Here is a 19,262-nt window from a genome sequence, read left to right on the forward strand (position 1 = left end):
AGGGATGTGAGACCTCGAAATCTATGCTCTCCTGGAGCATCCAGGAAACATGGAAACAAAGCACAGCATGACACAGACAACCTTGATGGCCAAGATCTCCATGCTGACCAATGTACTCCCCGCTTCCCAAATGCAGGATTCAAGTGCTGGCTTTCACAGGCTGAACATTAGGGTTTCTACAGACGAAATATTTTCAAGGGGCAGTATAATTGAGGCTCATGCTGTAAGAAGCATCATGTCCTTAGAACAGACAACCTTGCAGACTTATAGATTGGGAAGGGATGGTGCAACCTGTATAGCTGCAAGAATCTGGGAGCAGACAGAGGTGTTCAGGGTAGCTCTCAGTGAACTGAGTGCCTTCAAGCAGCCACCATCTCACAAGCAAAGTTCACACATGAAACCATGACACAGGAAATGTTCTGCACTGTGTTAAGCAATTTACCAATCCAGGAAAGAAATAAGAGGCTATTTCCTTACTGTTGCTTGGCCGGATCCACGCTCCGGTGGGCAAACAGCAATGTCTGGGATGGCTTCTGTGTTAAGCTGTGCTGCCTTTCCCACTCCAGTGCCAGCTCCTCACCTGCTGCCAGGCACCTTTGGGATGAAAAAGAAAAACAACATTAAGAGATTTCTGTTAGCAAATAGAAAGGTCTGTGTTATTGCTGCTCCGTTTTACCACTGATCACTTTATCTGGGAATATTAGCAATAAAAAGAGCAACTAGGCAAAGCACTTAGGAAATTTTAGACCTTAAAGCTGAAAGGCAGAGCGAACATCACTTGTGACAGTGGGGCTAACATCTGCCCTCCAGGTTTGGGGCTGGGAAAGGCTTCCCATCAAGCCGCTTACCTTCCTCCCGCTGGGGCCTCTTGAAGCCCCAAACCTTTGGTTCTTTTCCCAAACACCTTCCAGTCTTTCCAGTTACCAGCCAACCACTTGGGAGAATCAGTTCCTTCAGGCTTGGGGAGGTTAAGTGATGGGGACTCAAACTGCTCCTCTCCAACCTCACCGTCCTAGTGCTAAATCTGGGCATTTATAGGAGATAGAGGAGGCAACAATGAACCACAGGGAAAGGCATGACTTTCCTCCTGCTTCCTTACTCTTTCATGCTCCTCTCCAAACCCAAGTGGTGGAGCAACCAGAGACCAGTTTGATGCCCCTCCTGTGTCGGGGTGTTCCCTTGTCCTCAGCATCCCTCATGGCAGCCCTGCCCACGACAATGGGCAGAGGGGCTGAGCTGCCCCCAGCTCCTGCTGCTGCCTGCCATGGGTCAGCTTTCAACCGAGCTGCAGAGAGCAACCATCATTCTTCTGACAGCTCAGGGGGTGTTTCCAGACCTCTGGACTCGCTTTCTGTCACTGCAGATAGGAAAAAATCTCCAGTCATCCAAAGACGGATTCCAGTGGCCCTCCAGGTAATTCCTAAACTTTGAGACAGGCCTGGAGAGCGATTGTTCCCCTCTTAATCCCCTAAAAACATCCATGGGAATGGCAAGTCGGCTTCTCCCACATGTTTGCCCTTTCCCCCGGAGCCCCATCTCTGCCTTTTCAGACTCAGGCAAATGAAGGCTGCCTCAAATCTCAGCTTTACCAGGAGTTTAGTTTCAGGTCAATGAGCCTATGAAGAATAATTGCATCGCAGGAATGGCACATGCCATCTCCGTGATGTGATTCAGCTAGAACGGCTTTCCCCAGCTGATGCTGGCTCCTGGACCATATTATTCCTGAACTGCCTGGATGCTGCCCAATCCTGGATATGCCAGAATGCCATTCAGACACTGGAAGCCTCTGGAGATGTGCTCAAGGTGACCTGTCACTTCCTTTTCCTCCAATCTGCATTTATGTGTTACCATAATAGATAACCTGATTATAATGTTTAAAAACACACTCTATGTATATATTATGGTTTGCATTAAGGTGGTATTCATGCAGGTGTCTCAGCTATGTAGGTAGTAGGTAGGTAGAGGTTGCAATGGTAAGAACAATAAAGTTATGTTACCTACTCCTTCAGCAAGCACACATACCTGCTCTAGGCAGCCTCCAATACGCTTCAGGAGCAATTTTCAGTGGCCATACACCAGCCTTACCCTAAAATGGGGTGCCAGACAGAACCATCTCGGGCCAGGACACGTCTGCTTCTGTTTTGGCTGCAGGGCAGTGTTCTTCCCTGAGGTACACATATACCTACACCCTCCCACAATGCCCTCTGTCCATTACTAACAAAACCTGACAAAAACAAATGAAAAAGAAGGCAATGATGTGAATCAGAGCGATTGTGACAGGTGGACAAAACTAGAAATGGCTTTTTGTATACATGCTTCTTTTTTATTTTTTCATTAGAAAATGAGGCTTTCTGCATCCAAATGGCCTTGTTTTGAGTCGTTTCCCATTTTTAAAGCCTGTCTGCTGTCATGTGTATAGTGCTCTATAAATATTTTGCTGAGCTGGCAGTGCAAGCCGTTTCCTTCGAGTTCATCCTTTGACACTTCCTTTTTACTCTCCAATGATGCTCAAGTAGGAACTGCCTGGGTCTGACCCTGAGCTGTCAAACCTCCACACAGCACAGACTGGGGAGGTAAAAGTCATGATAACAGCTATAACAGGGATCACAGAGTTATGACTTTTAGAGTTAGGATCATCACAATGCACAATTTTTTTCCTGCAGAGGGTTTGGAAACCAAACTGTACAAGATTTTTCTCCTTTTCTAATCATCAGCTCACTTGGGTAATGGGAAGCAAGTGTGATATCCTACATGACCTCCTCCGGAAACCAGGTACGACAGTGTTTCTAGGGATTACTATGTTGAAAATGAGAATCACAGGATGCAAGGAAAAAGAAACTGAGCATCAGCCCTCCTCTGGCATCCTCCTAACTCTGCAGATGACTTGCTGTAACAAGTGCGTGTGCCACTTGAAATGTTCCTTTTCTTGTTGCATTCACTAACGTTTGCAGAGAAAGAGCAAGGGTTAGCAGATTAAGGTTTCTCCTCAAAGGCCTTTCTGGTGACCACCACCCAAGCCCCCTGGCACTGCTGAGGGTCTGTAACTCGGTGGTTTCCTCCATCCCTTAAGGACTTTGCTCTTCATTCACATTAATATCATGCGTGCTCCTACCAGCTTCTCTCCAGGGCTGGATTAGTCCTTTGGTAAATCTAAGGCAGTGCAAAGTATCCTGCCCAGTTTGTACCCAATCCCAAGCAAAAAATCACAGGTCCTACATGAATGAAGAGAAGGAAATGAGGAGAGAAAGCATGACTGCAGCAGTTTTCATGGCATTTGGCAGGGCTGGAAACAGTGATGGCAATAATTGCCCAAAAACTGCTTGTCACAGACTTTCCAAATGCTGAAAAATACAGAAATACATATATTTGTAAGTAACCACCAGACTCAATCAGCTCATCTTGACCAAATACTCCACAATGACATTATTCCACAATGGCATAATCCTTAGAGAAAAACCACAGCATTCTTGGACCCCAAACAGAAACTTGACACATGTAATACCTAATACTAGAGTGTACTTTATACCCTGTGTTCCTATGAGTCATTTTCCATCCCACTGTCTGTTGAAAAATGCTTTTTTGTTTATTTATTAAAGATTCTCTCAATGGCTTTATTGATGACAGAAGAAGGGAGTGAACGAGCTGAGATTCGGCATCCCAGAGACCTGCCACCGAATCTGGCCTAACTAAAGCCATCTGCTTGGGACAGGAGCCACAGCCACCGGACGTGCTGCCAAAATCTGATCTTAAAGGGACAGTGCTAAAGTGGGTGGGATGCAGAACGGACTTTGCCTTTTAAAACAAAGCCAAGTTACAGAACAAAAGAGAGAGACATGCTTTTAAATGGGAGGGACATGGGATGGAAGGACATAGTTGTTTGTTTTGATTGTCAAAGCCCAGATTTCTTGGCACAAATGGAAACAGCCCCAGGCCCGTCTGGAAGAACAAGTGCTGGGCAGCTTTTCAGACGGCAGAAGAAGATGGGCAAATGGAACTATGCACCAACCCAAAAACTCAAAACCGTCTGGTCTTGCTCAATAATGTGAAGCAAAGCTTGGTTCAGCCCTTCCTGGTACTAGCATCATGCATTTGAAGCCAGCTCAGCATCAGCTCCGCGGGTGCAAGGCAAAAGAAAGATAAATCACCCATTTATTTAATAAATACATTTAATTGTGTTATTTGATCAATCTTTATAATCTCAACAGCTCAAGCCTGAGCTGCAGGGGTTTGTTTTCCAATTTAATCTTGTCAAGACCTATTTAAACACTGTAAAATGAGTAGCAGCATCTTGTAGGGATGTTACAGGGAACTGAAGGGCACTGAATAGAGTTAGGGCTGTGTGAGCTTGTACAAAGCTGGGTGAACATGGCTGGGGGGGTTACACCCCAGCACCAACAGCAAAAGCCCCCATCTTCAATAGACGTTGAACCAACTAAACCTCTTCATTCTGAGTCTGAATCATACAATGGTTTGGGTTGGAAGGGACCTTAAAGCTCATTCAGTTCCTTCCACTATACCAGGTTGCTCCAAGCCTCGTCCAGCTTGGCCTTGAACACTACCAGCGGTGGGGCAGCCACAGTTTCTCTGGGCACCCTGAGAAGGGAATCCTCACACCTTCACTACACTCGCAGGGAAGAGCTTCTGCCTAAGAGCTCATCCCAATCTCCCCTCTGGCAGGTTAAAGCCATTCCCCTTGGCCTGTCCCTACAGGACAGCAGGACAGCCCTGCTCCAGGCTTCTTGTAGAAGCACTCAGCTCTGCTGCTCCACTCTGTTTTGGTGGTAAGCTACCAGGTCACTGAATAAATGTAAGGCTGACCTTTCTTTCCTCTACAAAAAAGAGCTCCAAGTTTCTCCTTATGGGTTATGCTGGGCTTTTGCTGGATATTAGGACTTTCTAAACAGAAAGAAGGTGAAAGGCCTGGAGGGAGGAGTCTTAGCTCCAGTTAGCCAAATACAGCTGATTGATAGCTATGCAAAGGGAGTCATCCCATCTTGCTCCATCACACATGAGCTACACAAGCCTGACAGTTACCACCCCATCATCTGAACAGCCCAAATAGAGATCACCAAACAGCATGACCTGTCTCTACTAATGACCAATGATGCAAGAAACAATGTGTTCATGGTCTGTGGGAGATCAGATTAACTGATGGTCATGATACATACAATAGCTGCCATGAATCAAAGGACCCATAGCAGATACGCTTGCCTCCCAATGACGATTGTGCCACTGCCATGAAGGAGCACCTTGTGTGGAGCTCTCAGCATGTGGTGGGACTTGCTGTTCCCATGAAAACTAATAATTATAGATCAAAAATGATAACATTAGGAATACCCTTGCTTCAAACAGAGATTCTGTCTTCCCTCTTCCAAATACAAAGAATAAACTCAAATACATGCATTTATATACACATATCATAAATACATGACACAAGCAACGCAGCCAAGTCAGCTCTCCTGACCTATGTGTGGTGCTGACAGGAGATCCCTTGTGCGTATGTTACATGTTTGCCTTATATTCTTTCTTGAACAAAATGAGCAAAGGTTAAAACTGAGTTCCCGTAGAAGGGCACATTTGCTGTCCAGATGGTAACGCAATATGAAAGTCTTTTCTGTGAGTAGAATGGACAAATAGTGACTCTACAGCCCAAATATCATTCTGACCTTCATGCTGTACAGTACACATATGCTTTTTCCCTTAGGCTTGTGCGTCAGCAATGTGGTTTGGGATTAGCAGAGTGCAGGGTAGGTACCTTATTCATATGGTACCTGGTCTTGTATTGTACCAAGCCCAATGAATCTCACTCTACAGCTCAAGCACCTTCAACCTTGGGATGAAAACCATGTCTGCAGCACATAGGGCACCACCTCCAGTGCTTGGCACAACCCTAAAGTGATGCAGGAGTAGTCCTTAAAAACAAGACAAGGTTTGCTTGGGGAAAAAGACGAAATAAACCCGAGGCTGTAATCAACATCAGTGTAACAGTATTTCTCAGGATGACTGGGTTAGCTTGCTGGCTTCTGAAAAGTACACACAAAATGCTCCCATCTGTTTTTCTCTCTTGGGAAGAAGCACTAAAGCTCAGTGGAGCAGGTTGCCTTCAGCACAAACAGCTTCCTACCCTTTAGCAAAATGCTTTGGGTATTTCTGCTATAGTGGTGTTGCAGTGAAGCTGGAGAGCTTGTGAGAAGCTGCAAGAAGAGAATCAAGGATCTAGGGAATGGTGGTGTATTGATTTTTACCATTCACCCTTGGCACCACAGTTTCGCCCAAGCCATACCTGGTCATGCAGGGGAAGGCAAGGAGAGACAGAGCTTTCTGAGCCTCCATCCTGCCATCAGCCAGCGGTCTGGTGACTGTGCTCCAGGTCCCACAATGGGGAAGATGCACAACACGGCTTCGTCCAGACCACAGACCAGAACTCCTCCGCAGAAAGCACTGTACCAAATCTCAAAAGGGGAGAAGAAAGCCAACAGGGCCATGGCCCTGCGTCAAAGTGCCTGGGCTCTACGGTCCTGGAAGCAATACTGCAGACTGAAAGCTGCAACGATTCCCAGTTGTTTCTGTTTTGTTTTCTTGCCTAATTGCTTTCAGGCTGTCAATAGCTGCATGTCCTCCACAGAGCCAAGCATAAATCTAGTCAATTCCTGACTTATCCTAGAGCAAAGAAATGTCCTTATTGTCATTCTAGCCAGGAATGCATGTATTTTTATTGGCCTGAGAAGTGCAATCAATACCTTTGGGGTGAAGGTGCTGCCTACCTGCAGCCTCTTCCTTCTCTATCCCACAAGAAGCTTCTTACAATATGTTTTTTTCCTAGGTTGAACTACCAGGTAAGAAGGAAGGTCTTCAATGCAGGAGAACCAGCACTCTTCAAGTGCAGCTTTTGTATCTCACTCCAAACACTTAAGCTAATGCAATGTGAAAACTATTACCCAATCACAGAGGAAAGCTAATTCTCTAGGACAGTCTGAACATGCAAATATAACCATGATCTTTGCCATTTGCAACACAATGGAAAATTGCTAATAAAAGTTCCTATTGTGTTGGGGATGTAACAGTAACCTCCTGGTATTTCTCTCTCCCTCCTCCCTCCGTTCCCCTTTTCAGCCAGGCATCTAAAAATGGCTTAAAATGTCCCAGCTCAAATGCTCGAGGTCAAACAGTGTTGCTGAAGCAACACAATGGAAGATCTGAAGACCGTCTACTGCACAGCCTGTTGCCCCATTTACAGGCTCAGTGGATGCAGCGCTCCTACTCCATCCTCAAAGCCCAGGAACATGGCTGTGATTCCGAAGGGTGATCCCAAAGTGCAGAAAGCTGTAGGAATATCCTCTAGCCCCCAGTTAATGCCACCCCATTTTCTCAGCACCAAGCTATGGATATGAAGTCCCACCTGCCTGCCTCATTCCTGACGTCTCCAAACCCCCAAGCTGGCACCATCCTTCACATTCCACAACTGAGCCACACTGCCTCATGTCTCGTTCTCATGGCTGTAAAGGCACCTTGCTTTGGACACAGTTCTCCCTCCTCCTTCCCCTAAAGGGAAAACATGTGCACACACGTATGCTGCATTGATGTCTGCCTACACTCTTGTCCCAGCCCAGGAAAGAAAGCTCAGACACAAGAAACAGAAACTGGGCCAGTATTTTTAAGGCTGGGTGCCTGGAGTGGGGCTCCTTGATCCATCTTTCACCATGAAGACAAATGACCTGATTGCTTTACAATCTGCATGAGCACCAGCAGCCTCCTCCTTAAACAAGGTCAGGATTTGCCAAAGGAGGTATTGAAACCTTATTCCTGGGCTCCCTGCTTTGGGAGTTGCAAGTTTTCCCTGAGGCTTTTTCTGACTCCCTTCCTCCCTAGGATTTTAGGCTCATGCAATGAAGTGGCAGCAGCAGGACAGGGGTCAAGCAGGCAAGAAGAGGCAAGCGCAGCTCACAGCTCTGCCCTGCTTCCTTGGACAGGCACCTTGTCTCTCCTACTTTGTGCTTTTTCCCCACAGCATCCCCTCTCCTGCCAACACCTCATGCCCCAGAGCATCAGCATCTCTGTTTTGCCCCAGCCTCTCTTCCGGCTGTTCTGCAGGAGAAAAATGCAGGATTAAACTGTGGCACACATGAGACACAAAACCCAGCACGGAACCTCGGATCTTGACAGGATGCTGGAAAAGCACCCTTTACAGGGAAATCAGGGGCAATTAGGAGATTTCAGCTGAAACCTGTGGCTTCAGTGTTTCACCCAGGCAGCCAAATGGCTTTATTTCTGTGTATTTGTTAATCATCTCATTATCTACAGGGCTCATGTGCTCTCTATTACCTTCCATAGTCCAGTATTGAAGGGACATCTGAGGCTGGTTAGTCTGTTTGTAACGGGTCCATCTTCAGCTTTTTGGTATTTCCTGGTTGGCAAGTGACCAAATCAACGCACTCCGCTTTCCGCGTAAAAAAAAAAGAGTCCCTCCAAGGAGCTGCACAAAGCAATTTCCTCATTCTGCCATTCCTAAGGCACGAGCTGCCTGGGGACTCTATAGGTAGTGATTTTGGGAAGGACTGGCGAGTGAGCTGCACATGTCAGCTGCACATCTCTAAGCAGAGGACACGCTGCCAGCACCTGAACCTTTTCCACTTAGTGTTCCCCTGTATCTTGCAGCTGACAGAGGCTCAGATGGAAGAAGCCGCATGACGCAGCAGCATCCCTTCCTGCAAGCTGAAGGCATCTGCTCCAGCTGATTTAAGAAACAGCAGTCTGAAAACAGAGTGGGGTTTGCATCTCTCCCTCCTGTGCCAAGTACCAGCACCCCACAAGGCGCAGGTTTGCTTTCCCTGCAGGCATTCCTACATTTCATGGTGCTGATGTTTAGGAAACATTTGCTTACAGCGTGTTTCTTTTGCCCTGGCAATCTCAGCCTGGGTTTAACATCCATTACTTTGAAGGAGATGAAGTCTGGGGAGGGTTTCCAAGCTGCTGGGTTCAGACAGAGCAAGTGGTGACCCAACCTTAGCCCTAAACAGGCACCATCAGCTTGGCTTCCTTGTGCCCACCCCTACCCAGCACAAACCTGGGCAGCAAGTGTGCTCCCTTCCCAACTTCACCACCTCCTGAAACCGGTCCCACAAAGCACCCTACTAGCAACCAAGTGAACCATTTAGTTCACTGAACAACCCACCTTTGAATGTAGTATAGAAAGCTTAGGAGACTTACTTCTGTAAACCAACATACTGATTTCTGTTCTAAATACATGCCCACGCATACCCATGTGAATATGTGGTACATTTCTGGACCATTTGCATACTACAGTTATCACCAAAACCATTAGCATGTAGTGAGTCAGATTAAATTCTCCAGGGCAGCCAAAGATGGTCACAGCTGGCATCCAGAGGCTGATATGCTGGGTCTAAAACTCTCTGTTAGAAGAGAGCCTGCCCTCTCCTGCCCCCGAGAGACAAAACCATGCTTCCTACTTCTTACAAGGAGCAGCGTGCTATTGGGATGCATGGGTGGCCAGGCCTGCCAGGAAAGCTTAGCTGCTCTTATCGCACTTGGAGTAGAGGGAATTGAATAGACAATTCCAGGCAGCTGTGATGGGTATCTGCAGAGATGCTAACACAGATAACACCCTTCCTCTGCCTCACATCGGGCTCCCAAGAGCAGCTAAAAGCCGTGCAAACCTGATCCCTGACAAGCCTGCCTCTGTCCTTCCCGGAAGCTACCTTCAGCATCATGACCATACACATTAGGACTGCCAACAAGGATCCAACTCCGCACGTGCCCGTCAGCTGGAAGCAGTAGGGACCATCACACGTTGCAGCTCATGACCACCTTTGCTGCTGCCAGATCCTGCCGGCACAGTTAGATAGGCAGATTTGCTGGCAAGTCTGACTTCTATGAGGTTCACGGGTGGCCCAGAATATGACAAAATATTGAGTTGTTAGCAAAGCAAAGCGATCTGGGCTGGAGTTCCTGGGTAAAACTGCCAGATGTGTCACTTTTACTCAGAGCTGAATTGGCAGATCATCGCCGCTGGGGAAAATGCTGGAGGGGAAGGAAAGGAGATCTAGCAATTTCCCAAGTCACCTGTTTTCTTCATGCCAGCGCTGCCAGCTTCACACCAAAAAGTACAGCCTGCAGATTTAACAGGACTCCTCCTCCATACCTCCATTAATTCTTCCATTTCCACTGCATCCCTTGATTTGAGCCCTTCCCAGGCATTTCACACCTAATTACTTATTATCTCTAATGAGTATACACCATGCATACACTCCTCTCCTCATCTGTAGCTGGTTTTAATAGGGCAGCTACGTCCTCAGCGGAAAGGAGTTGTGCAATCTTTTGCTCACATCTGCCACCAACCCTGCTCCACCTCGACTGCTGTTTATTCTAATCCCTAACAATGAGTCTCGAGGACTTTCTCTGGTCTGTTTATTCAGGGAGAAGCTTCAGTCACCGCAGAGGGAGAGAGGGACCTCTCCAAGATAATGTTCCAGGCTGATGGTTGATCAACACGATGGCCTTATTGACAGCACAACCTAGATAATGCAATACTTGCAGCACTGGCATTCCTCTTTCCTGAGCAGACACATAATAAATTAAGAAGAGATTTGGTGGGAAAGAAAAGCCCTGATCTGTTCCCATGTGCTCTGGCGGTACAGCTTTCCACCCAAAGAGACCCAAAACTTCTGCTGGGATGGAGTAGCTGGAGATAATCAACACCTCCCTGTTGCACCTCCTGTGAATGCACCAGTTCCCAAAGGGACACCCCTTGGGCTCCTAGTGATGGTGAAGACAGCATTATGACCCTGCAATGTGGCAGCAGAGACGCTGCAATCAATTCTCCCTGAGTAAAATCAGCCCCTGACATCCCCCCAGCATCAGTTGTCTGCTTTGGAAAAGCTGTGCTCTGCTTTCCCTTTCCGCTGCTTGGAGCTGCAAACCTGATATGGGACAAGGGAGATTTTTTTCCTCCTTCTCGGGACTCTTTCAGCCTGCCTGTGATTGCAATCTGAGCTCCTGCCTGGCAGGAGGCAGACAAATAAGCAGGGCTGCACAGCTCAAAACCCAGCCTGAAACCACAGTGCCCTCGCCTCAGAGAAGTGCTCCTTGTGAAGCTGGCTCCTGGGAGCACGTCCATTCACTTGAAAGGCTAAATGAAAACCCTTTGAAAAGAGTGGAAACAAAAAGGGCATAGATGGGTCCTCAGAGATCGGTCTTCAGTCCTGCAGATTGGAGCTCTGCCTGGCAGCCACCCATCCCGCAGGGAAAAAAAGTATTCCACAATGTCTGTTTATTTTCCATTCATCCTTTCTAGGTAGCCTGTGCTGTGTGCTCGCCTTGTGAAGCAGCAAGATGATGAGTTCAGGCATGTTACGGACAACTTTCCTCATCCCACAAATGCTCATAGCCTCCTGCTGCTGCTGGCATCCACTGAAGACTAAGAAATTAAGAGCTGACCCAAGGCAGAGATCGTAGCCCCAGGTCTCCTGGAATTATCACAGCATGTATTATAGCTTGTGATTGTCCCAGCAGAGGTTGAACGCTGGAGAAGTTCAAGGGAGAGGGATGGAAGGGAAGGCCAAGAAGCTATCCAGCAGCACAGCAAGTTTTCATTAAGATTGACTTCAGATTTGGCTTTTATGCACTTCTAGGATTCAGGCTGCTTCGCATAAAAGGACAGTTTTTACTCCAGTGAGCATCATGGTTTAGATTTACATCAGGGGTTTGGTTTGAGTCTGCTTTGCCTGCTGTGGGAATTTATGGTTAACTAATTTTTCCTTGGGAGCTCTGGAGATCATGGAGCCCTTTTCCAAAAAAGCCTGTCACATACTTGTTGGCATCTCACCTTGTACTTGGCAGCAGGAGGAATTTGACTACATCTACCTGACATCAGGAAAAAATCCATGCGGTTTGGATTCAGAGGAACAGTCGAACGTTTTGAAAGGAGAGGACACAAAGAGTCCCACAGTCAAAAACCACTAACATCCAAACAACCTCATGTCAAATGCCTCGGTGCTGCTCTCATGTTCCTCACCATAAGACTCTCTTGAGTCTCTTGATCTATTTGGAGGAAGGCAGTGGCTCACACAGACCAGCCAGCGCGGCTCCCTCAACAGACCTATTCGTTCACAGCTCTATAATGGGACACAGGCCTGAGCAAAGCCCTAGATCAGGGAACATCTGAATCTGGTGGAGGCAGGAAACTTCAAACTCTGAACACAACCCCCAAGTTTTCTAAGAGACCTTGAACTGTTTTAATGGGGCCCACATACAAATCCACTTATGGATTTCTGAGGTGTTTGAAATCTGAACCAAATGACATTTCAGGGTTTGGACCCATCTCTCCAGCTCATTTTTCAGCTTCTCTTTTACTTGAGAAGCAGTAGTCTCCCTCCCGACTTCAGTGAACTTATTTTTCCATTTATCCCAGAATAACAGAATTCCTTCTCCAAGGGTTACCCTGCAGGGTACCAGTACCTCGTAGAGAATATCTTGCCAACTTGAAATGAAAATCTTCATGTCAGCTCCAGCACAAATGCTAAATGTGGTTTGCAGCTCTGCCTGAGAACAGACAGTGACTTACGCAGATCTTCTGGAAACTCAGGTCCCGACTGTCAGTGAGCTTCACCTCCATTTCCTCTGGGACCTTCATCATTCCAAAGCCCTTTTAAAACATCATCACTTCAGGAGAGGCAAGTCCATGACTAAGCCTGGGTTAGCCTGCTGGGTGATGGAGTGATGAGACTAAAGCTTTGAAGTTTCAACAGTCTGGAAAGCCAGGAGAAGCCAGAGCAGGAGCTTACATCACCCTATCTCAGAGGCAAGCAAGCATGGATTCTCCCCAAGCCAGTGCATTGTAGCCACTGTTGGACGGTTACGGGAAGCCAGGATGATGAACGTATGAGTCATTGCAGCTAGATGCTCCCCTGGGAGGAAGGAGCAAGAGTTTCCTCACAAGAAGTGCCTTTTTCCACTGTAAATCTTCTAAGCAGAGTGATGAGTCTGAAAGGTCACTGGGGCTTGGCACTGGTTTGGCAACTAAGAGCCAGATGGCTTTGATGGGAACGAGGATAACACTGTCTCTTTCTGAGTGCCTCTCTGCTGACAGGCTTCACCTATAACTTGTCTGGTTCACTATGGACCAGCTTTCTTCACTTCCTGGTTGTTCCAAGGTAGGCGGAGGTCAGACATGGGCTTTTGCATGGCTGGAAATCCTGGTCCTAGCTAAGGGAAGGCGAATTTTGTCTTTTGATTCAACAAGGGAGGGATTTTCAGCTAGGATCACTGTTCATACTTTGAGAAGGGATCTCTAGTGAATAGTGAACTAAATCTTCATGTATTCTGAGGGTCCTAAGTGGACCTAGAGCTTTTGAATTTGCAGTGAAGGTCCTGAAAACATAGCAGTGTCTTGTGTCCATTCAGATCTCAGGTTTGCGATTCGAATCAATGGAGTTCCTGATAAGAGTCTGATCCTTCCACACATAATTGTTATTCACTGAAGTCCCTTTACTTGGATCTGGGAGAGAAGTGTCAACATTAAAGGGCACATAGATAGGAAAGCCTTCATGTGGAAGTGTGGAGAAGAAGATTTGCAGAGCTCTCTGATGGAGCAGTGGTACCCGAGAGGAAAGCACTCAAACACTGGAGGCTCTAGCATCCTCAGGAGTGCTCTGGAAGGCAGGAGATAAAGGCCCTTGAAAGCAGCTGTGCACAGCTTTAGCCCAGCCAAGACTGACCTCTTCAGAAAGGCTAGTGGTACCACAGTCAGAGGAAATGCCAGTTAAAGTCAATGAAGTTGTCGGAGCAAGGGTGAGAAGAAAAGCAGGGTGATGAAGATGATAGAAACGCTTCTGTGCAACTGTCACCCAGCACTTCCATAATGCTAATTAAAAGGCACAGGAACAACGGGATGACACCAAGTGTAATAATGGCTTTCTGAGGTCCATCTAGCCAGTATTTTGTCACTAGAAATGGCCAAAAGCGATGATTAAACCACAACAGATCCCTAGGGAAAGATTAAAGAATACAATAAACATGCTGTGATTTCCCCCCTTCTTTCCTCCCCGAATATTCTCCCAGCCTCAAAAAAATGCAGCTCTGGGATTTCCTGAGCTAAAGGAGGTGTTGTCTTTGTATTAAACAGGACTCAAGGGGATTTCCCTTCTACAAACCTCTCTATTGTCCCTCGGTTAATAACAAAAGAAGAAAAAGAAGCATTGCGAGCTATATTGATGATTAAGTGTCAGCCTGAAATGCAGGGGAAAGAAATCTAAATTAATTCACCTGCACCTAAATCCAGGTCAGAGAAAGCCCCGTTTCTTCCTTTGACAACAAAATCTTGGTTCATTAACTGAAGTTTTGCAGTAAAAACTTTCCCCTGCCTTAATGGGACTGCTCTGACATCCTTGCAAGGATTATTTCAACACTACAGGCTGGATCAGTTGGTTCATTAAGCAGCAAAGGTTGTGAAAATCCACAAGGGATTTCTTCATTGAACATTATTATTACTTCTACAAAATGTCTCCCTTGATTTTTCAACCAGCTGCAAGTGAGTTTTTGCTTTTAAAGCAAATGAATCAGGGACCATCAGCACCCAAACACATCTGTGTGGAAGTGTTAACAGGCCTTTTGGGGTGAAACTTAGAGCTGGAGAATGGTATTTAAAGGTGTTTGACTAGGAGGGACAGCAGGGGAGATAGGCTCTTCCTCATCACACATCTGGACATGGTTGCAGCTGCACATTTTACCCCTCCACAAAACCACTTTTATAAGGAATTTGCCATTTGCTCTGCGTTGTTCCCAGTGACACGCAACCTGGGCAAACACACGATCTCACGCACAAAGTAATGACCCTTTTGCACATACCTCCCTGGATGGCATCCAAGGAATGCTGCTAGGGCTTTCTGCTCCAATGGAGAAATCAGTGAGTGTATACAGCAGGACATGTCTGGGCAGAAGCCTTGGCCTAGAGAACCCGCCTTAGCCGAATTTCTGAGTCAGGAATTTCTGCCTGGCTTAAGCAAAGTTAATTTTCTATGCCACTTTTGGGAATCATTACAGAAAATCCATCACTATGAGGTTTCTTCTCTTATTAAGTCTCCCTTTCACTGGCTTGACGCTGCTTTGTGCCATCTTTCTTGCACATCTTGGCCATATGCTAACATACCAGAAATCTAAACTCCACTGGTTGCAACATCTTGATTGCACAAGATACACACGTACAAGACCCTGATCTGTGGTAGGAAAGCTTAAAGTCACTTATAACACCATAAGGGCAGAAGAAAATTTACCAGTTTCATCTCAGCTTTAGCAATAAGGGAAAGGGTAATTTGTCTGGGAGATGTTTCCCAGTTTGCTTTTACGCAGATCCACATTCATGAGGAGATTCCAGACACTACAACGATACCACCAATGCAAAAAAAGTTTTTTTCCTGGAAAACAGCAGAAAACCCCAAAGTGACTAGAAGAGAATGTCTGCCTTGACTCTGGTTTCAACCCAAATCCTTTAAAACAATCCAGGGCTGCAGCACTGTGGGCTTTGAAGACTATATAGTAAACATGGAAGAGTGTGCAACAAAAAAGTGATGGAAAGAGGATTTTGGTAAAAGGAGGAGAGCAGCACTGAGACAACACAGCAGCAAGGCAGATGAAGAGGGAAAGCAGCTCATCATCACACAAACTTGCCAAATTCCTTGTTTCCATGGCAAATACAAATACATCCAGCCATTCCCAAGATTTGGCTTTGTGGCCCACAAGCCCAGAACTTCCAATTAGCCTTGGACTAGCTAATTGACATTGAAATCATTAGCAAAGCACCAAATTAGTGTCAGGACTTCCTGCACCCTTGGGCTGCTGGCTTGTTTTTGCAGCCTCTATCACAGAGAGGAGGCCCTGCTCATTGTTAATGAGGCATTTCAGCACCTACTCAGCATCGTTATTGGTCTCTAATGAGGGCAAAGGTGTTTGTGGTATTTGACCACTCACCTAATTAGTTTATAGCACAAATGCTCCCTGCTGAGTAGGAGATTTATGAGCTTGACTTTGTCTCAAGGAGCAGTGCTGCGAAGGGAGCTGATGGTGGCACACACTTCTGGTTTCTCAAAGCACTGCTCCCACCGGCCTGCTCACCCCATTGGTGAGACATCAACAATCAATTGGGAAGTATTTGGGGAGCAACAGCACCCCATAGGGCACAGCTTGCTGCCCCACAACTCACGCACATGGGTCATCCCCTGTGCATCTCTGGGCACAGCAGCAGAGTTAAAGGTTTGCCTTGGGCCAGGGTTCCACCACCCCAAAGGTATTTTTGCCCATGACACATTCAGTGCACAGCAAAACAAGGCCAACTGTTAGTGCAAAACCTCTTCCAATTCAGGCCCTGGCTGGTGTTGTTATGCAGGCAAGGATAAGATCCTGCCCCTGTGTTTGGAACATGTTCTTGCTGCTAGGAATGGGTGCTGGGGTGCTGAGAGCACAAGTTGTACCGCTGAGGATGAAGGTAGAGACAACAGCCCCATGTCTTCATTCTCCTCCTTGAAACCATGTTTTGGTGACCTACACACTGGTTTTGCTTCAGTTCTTCTTCATGACTCCACCTGATGCTACTGGCAATGGCAGGAGGGTGCCAGTCAAGGTTGGAACAAACTCAGTTCAACCTGGACTCTCACCACTCCTCACTACCAACAAACAGCATCACTGTACACCAAGGTTAATTCCAAACCCTCAGTTTTGGTTGTTTCAGAGGGTATATTGGGTTTCATTGTAAATGGGTGAACAATTACAGCAGAACTCCAGGAGCTCCTCATGTTAAACAGGAAAAGCATCAGAAATTCAGTGCTTCAACTAAATTGCATCTGAAACCTTCGGGACTGGAAATCCAACTTCAGCACCAAGAGAAGAGCTACTATTTGTCGTCAACCTCTTGAAATCATACACTCAAAAATTTCCAGTGAATGGAAATAATTTTCCTCAAAATTTTCAGCTAACTAAAAAATGTTATAAATGCATCTTGGACTGCTAAAAAAGGCTTACTTTGCTTTCAGCTATTAGACGCTTTCATATACATTTTTTGAGTTAGATTTAGGAGAATTTCCAATGAAGAAGCCATTTCAACCACCATAAGAATGCCTCCCTTACAAAATCCGAAAGCCTTAACAGCTAGAAAATGTGATATAAATGAAAAAAAGAAACAAACCCAGCATGTACACGCAATCAGCTTCATACATATCCATGTCTTCTGTGCGGGATGAAAAGAACGTTAAACTCAAACCATGTTGCAGGAGCTCAGATTTGCCATGGCCACGCCAGCGACCCAAGGGCTGAGCCTATGATCTGGTCCCTGGGATGCTTGGCCCCCTGAGGGCAGGCACTGGCTCTGAGACACAACTCTCTTTCCATTGACCTCTTTTGCTGTTTGCCTCAGCAGGAAGAGTTGTTTGTTTGGTTTTTAAGTCGCAGCAAATATCTTAATGCAAAGCAGGAGCAAACAAGCATCGGGGCTTGCCAAAAGCAGAGCATCTTTCCTGCCTTCTGCCTGCGGCTGTATTGGTTCCCTTTGCAATATTTTGTTCCTGTGAATTTGGGTTGAGTTCATGAATCATCTCTGACAGTCCCAGTTGATAAGTGTAACACCAGCCTAAGGAGGGGAACGTGGAAACTGGCATCACTGATGTTAAGAGAAGGCTTAGCTTGACTTGGATAGCAATGCACCCTCCCAGAATAACCTGGTGCCACCTTTCCGTTGTTTTTGCACTCCTCTGCTCCCGAAGGACACTTGCCATTACAGGCAATCAGCACATCTTCCATTCCTGCTCTGGTGTGCCCTGCTCCTGCCCCAGCACTGTGGATTTGTCAGCAGAATTGGCTTATGATGTTTGTACATAGCTCGAGGACAACTGGAAAAATCACACTTCCAAGCAGAAGCTAACGAGGTGCAATTCTGTCTGAGACAATAAATCACCTCTTAGACTTCTCTAGCTGTAAAATATGCGGAGCAGAGGGAGGGCAAAGATGTGGCTGATGAAGGGAGACTGGAAGGGCTGAGGCTGCTTTTGCCAGAAGGAAAAGATGACAGCTGAAGAAAGATGCAATAGCAGTCTTCAGATCTGTGCGAAGAGGACAAGAATAAAATATGCTCCACATCTACTGTGCGTAAGACAAGACATGCTTGAAGATATTCACCACCGCAGCCTAAACGATGAATCACTCTTTGTAGACAACTTCACGTTCCTGAAAAGTCTCAATAAACAGACAACAACAAAGTAAAACCAAGCAAAGCATACTAATTTCTCCATCAGCCAAGGCCAACACATTTCACCAAAGCTTCTCAGCACCCTCAGGGGTTTTTAGCCATAATTGTTTTCTTCATTAGCTGGAGATCACTGGTGTTTATTAATAGCTCAAACAAGACAATACTACAGCGTAACAGAGGACGGGAAAATGTCATCTTTGTCTGAAAATCTTGGGGGGAACAAAGAGGGAGAACTGATTGAGTCCAACGAGGGGCACATGCTTCCATAAACCTGATGTCAGCAAGTTGCCACTCAACAGGGGCGTTCAGCCATCAACTCCACTACTGGCATGTTAGGTGATGATCTTGACCAACCTTGCTCATCACTCTCTGCCTCACCTCCCCTCATCTGCAATGCTACTACACACCTATGTAAAACACAGGGACATGGGCATTATACATGAAGAAATAGGACATGAAAGCTATGTGGTTTTACTCTGTTTTCAGTTTAACCCAGATGGAGGACAGCCCCTTCCTTCCAATTCCGGATATCTCAAGTCCTAGGAGAAAGCCTAGTCAAGTTGCCTAAATGGTGAGGAGCTCAGCATCTCTTTCCTACTGGGCTTTCAATTTAAAAAGCATTACACAGATGTAATTGGATTCAATTGCTGCTACACATGCCATCTGGGGCAGCAGCCACCGAGTAATATTCAATATCAAAAAGCCTGTGTTTGGCACAACCCCTAATGAGGGCAGCTGCAGCACACCCTGGCCAAGAAACTGTCAAAAAATGAGAATCAAAAATAATTATGTAAAAAAAGAAGGATAATTGCCACAAAAACAAATGGGCGATACATTTACCTCATGTGCCCACAGAGGACAATCTGGATGTTTAATACGGTCTGCTTTAAATCAGGAAGACAATAACTGATCGTGGCGGAAAGCAATGCAGAGCAGCTGCTGACAGGCAAGGCCCAGAGGTGCAAATTCGACCCAAGCTTTGCCTCTGCTACTGCAAAGATACAGACCATCACCA

At 46.3% G+C, this 19,262-nt stretch overlaps 1 protein-coding gene across 1 annotated transcript in view; it reads right to left on the reverse strand.

Annotated features, from left to right (window-relative positions):
* Positions 1–541: 541 nt before the first annotated feature.
* Positions 542–19,262, reverse strand: part of BANP (BTG3 associated nuclear protein) — a 310,059-nt gene continuing 291,338 nt past the window's right edge. Inside the window, exon 13 of the transcript XR_010608684.1 lies at positions 542–594. The gene's annotated coding sequence lies outside the window, so the exon portion shown is untranslated. The remainder of the gene's footprint in view (positions 595–19,262) is intronic.

This window comes from Lathamus discolor, chromosome Z (assembly GCF_037157495.1).
Source record: "Lathamus discolor isolate bLatDis1 chromosome Z, bLatDis1.hap1, whole genome shotgun sequence".
NCBI classification, from domain to species: Eukaryota; Metazoa; Chordata; class Aves; order Psittaciformes; family Psittacidae; genus Lathamus; species Lathamus discolor.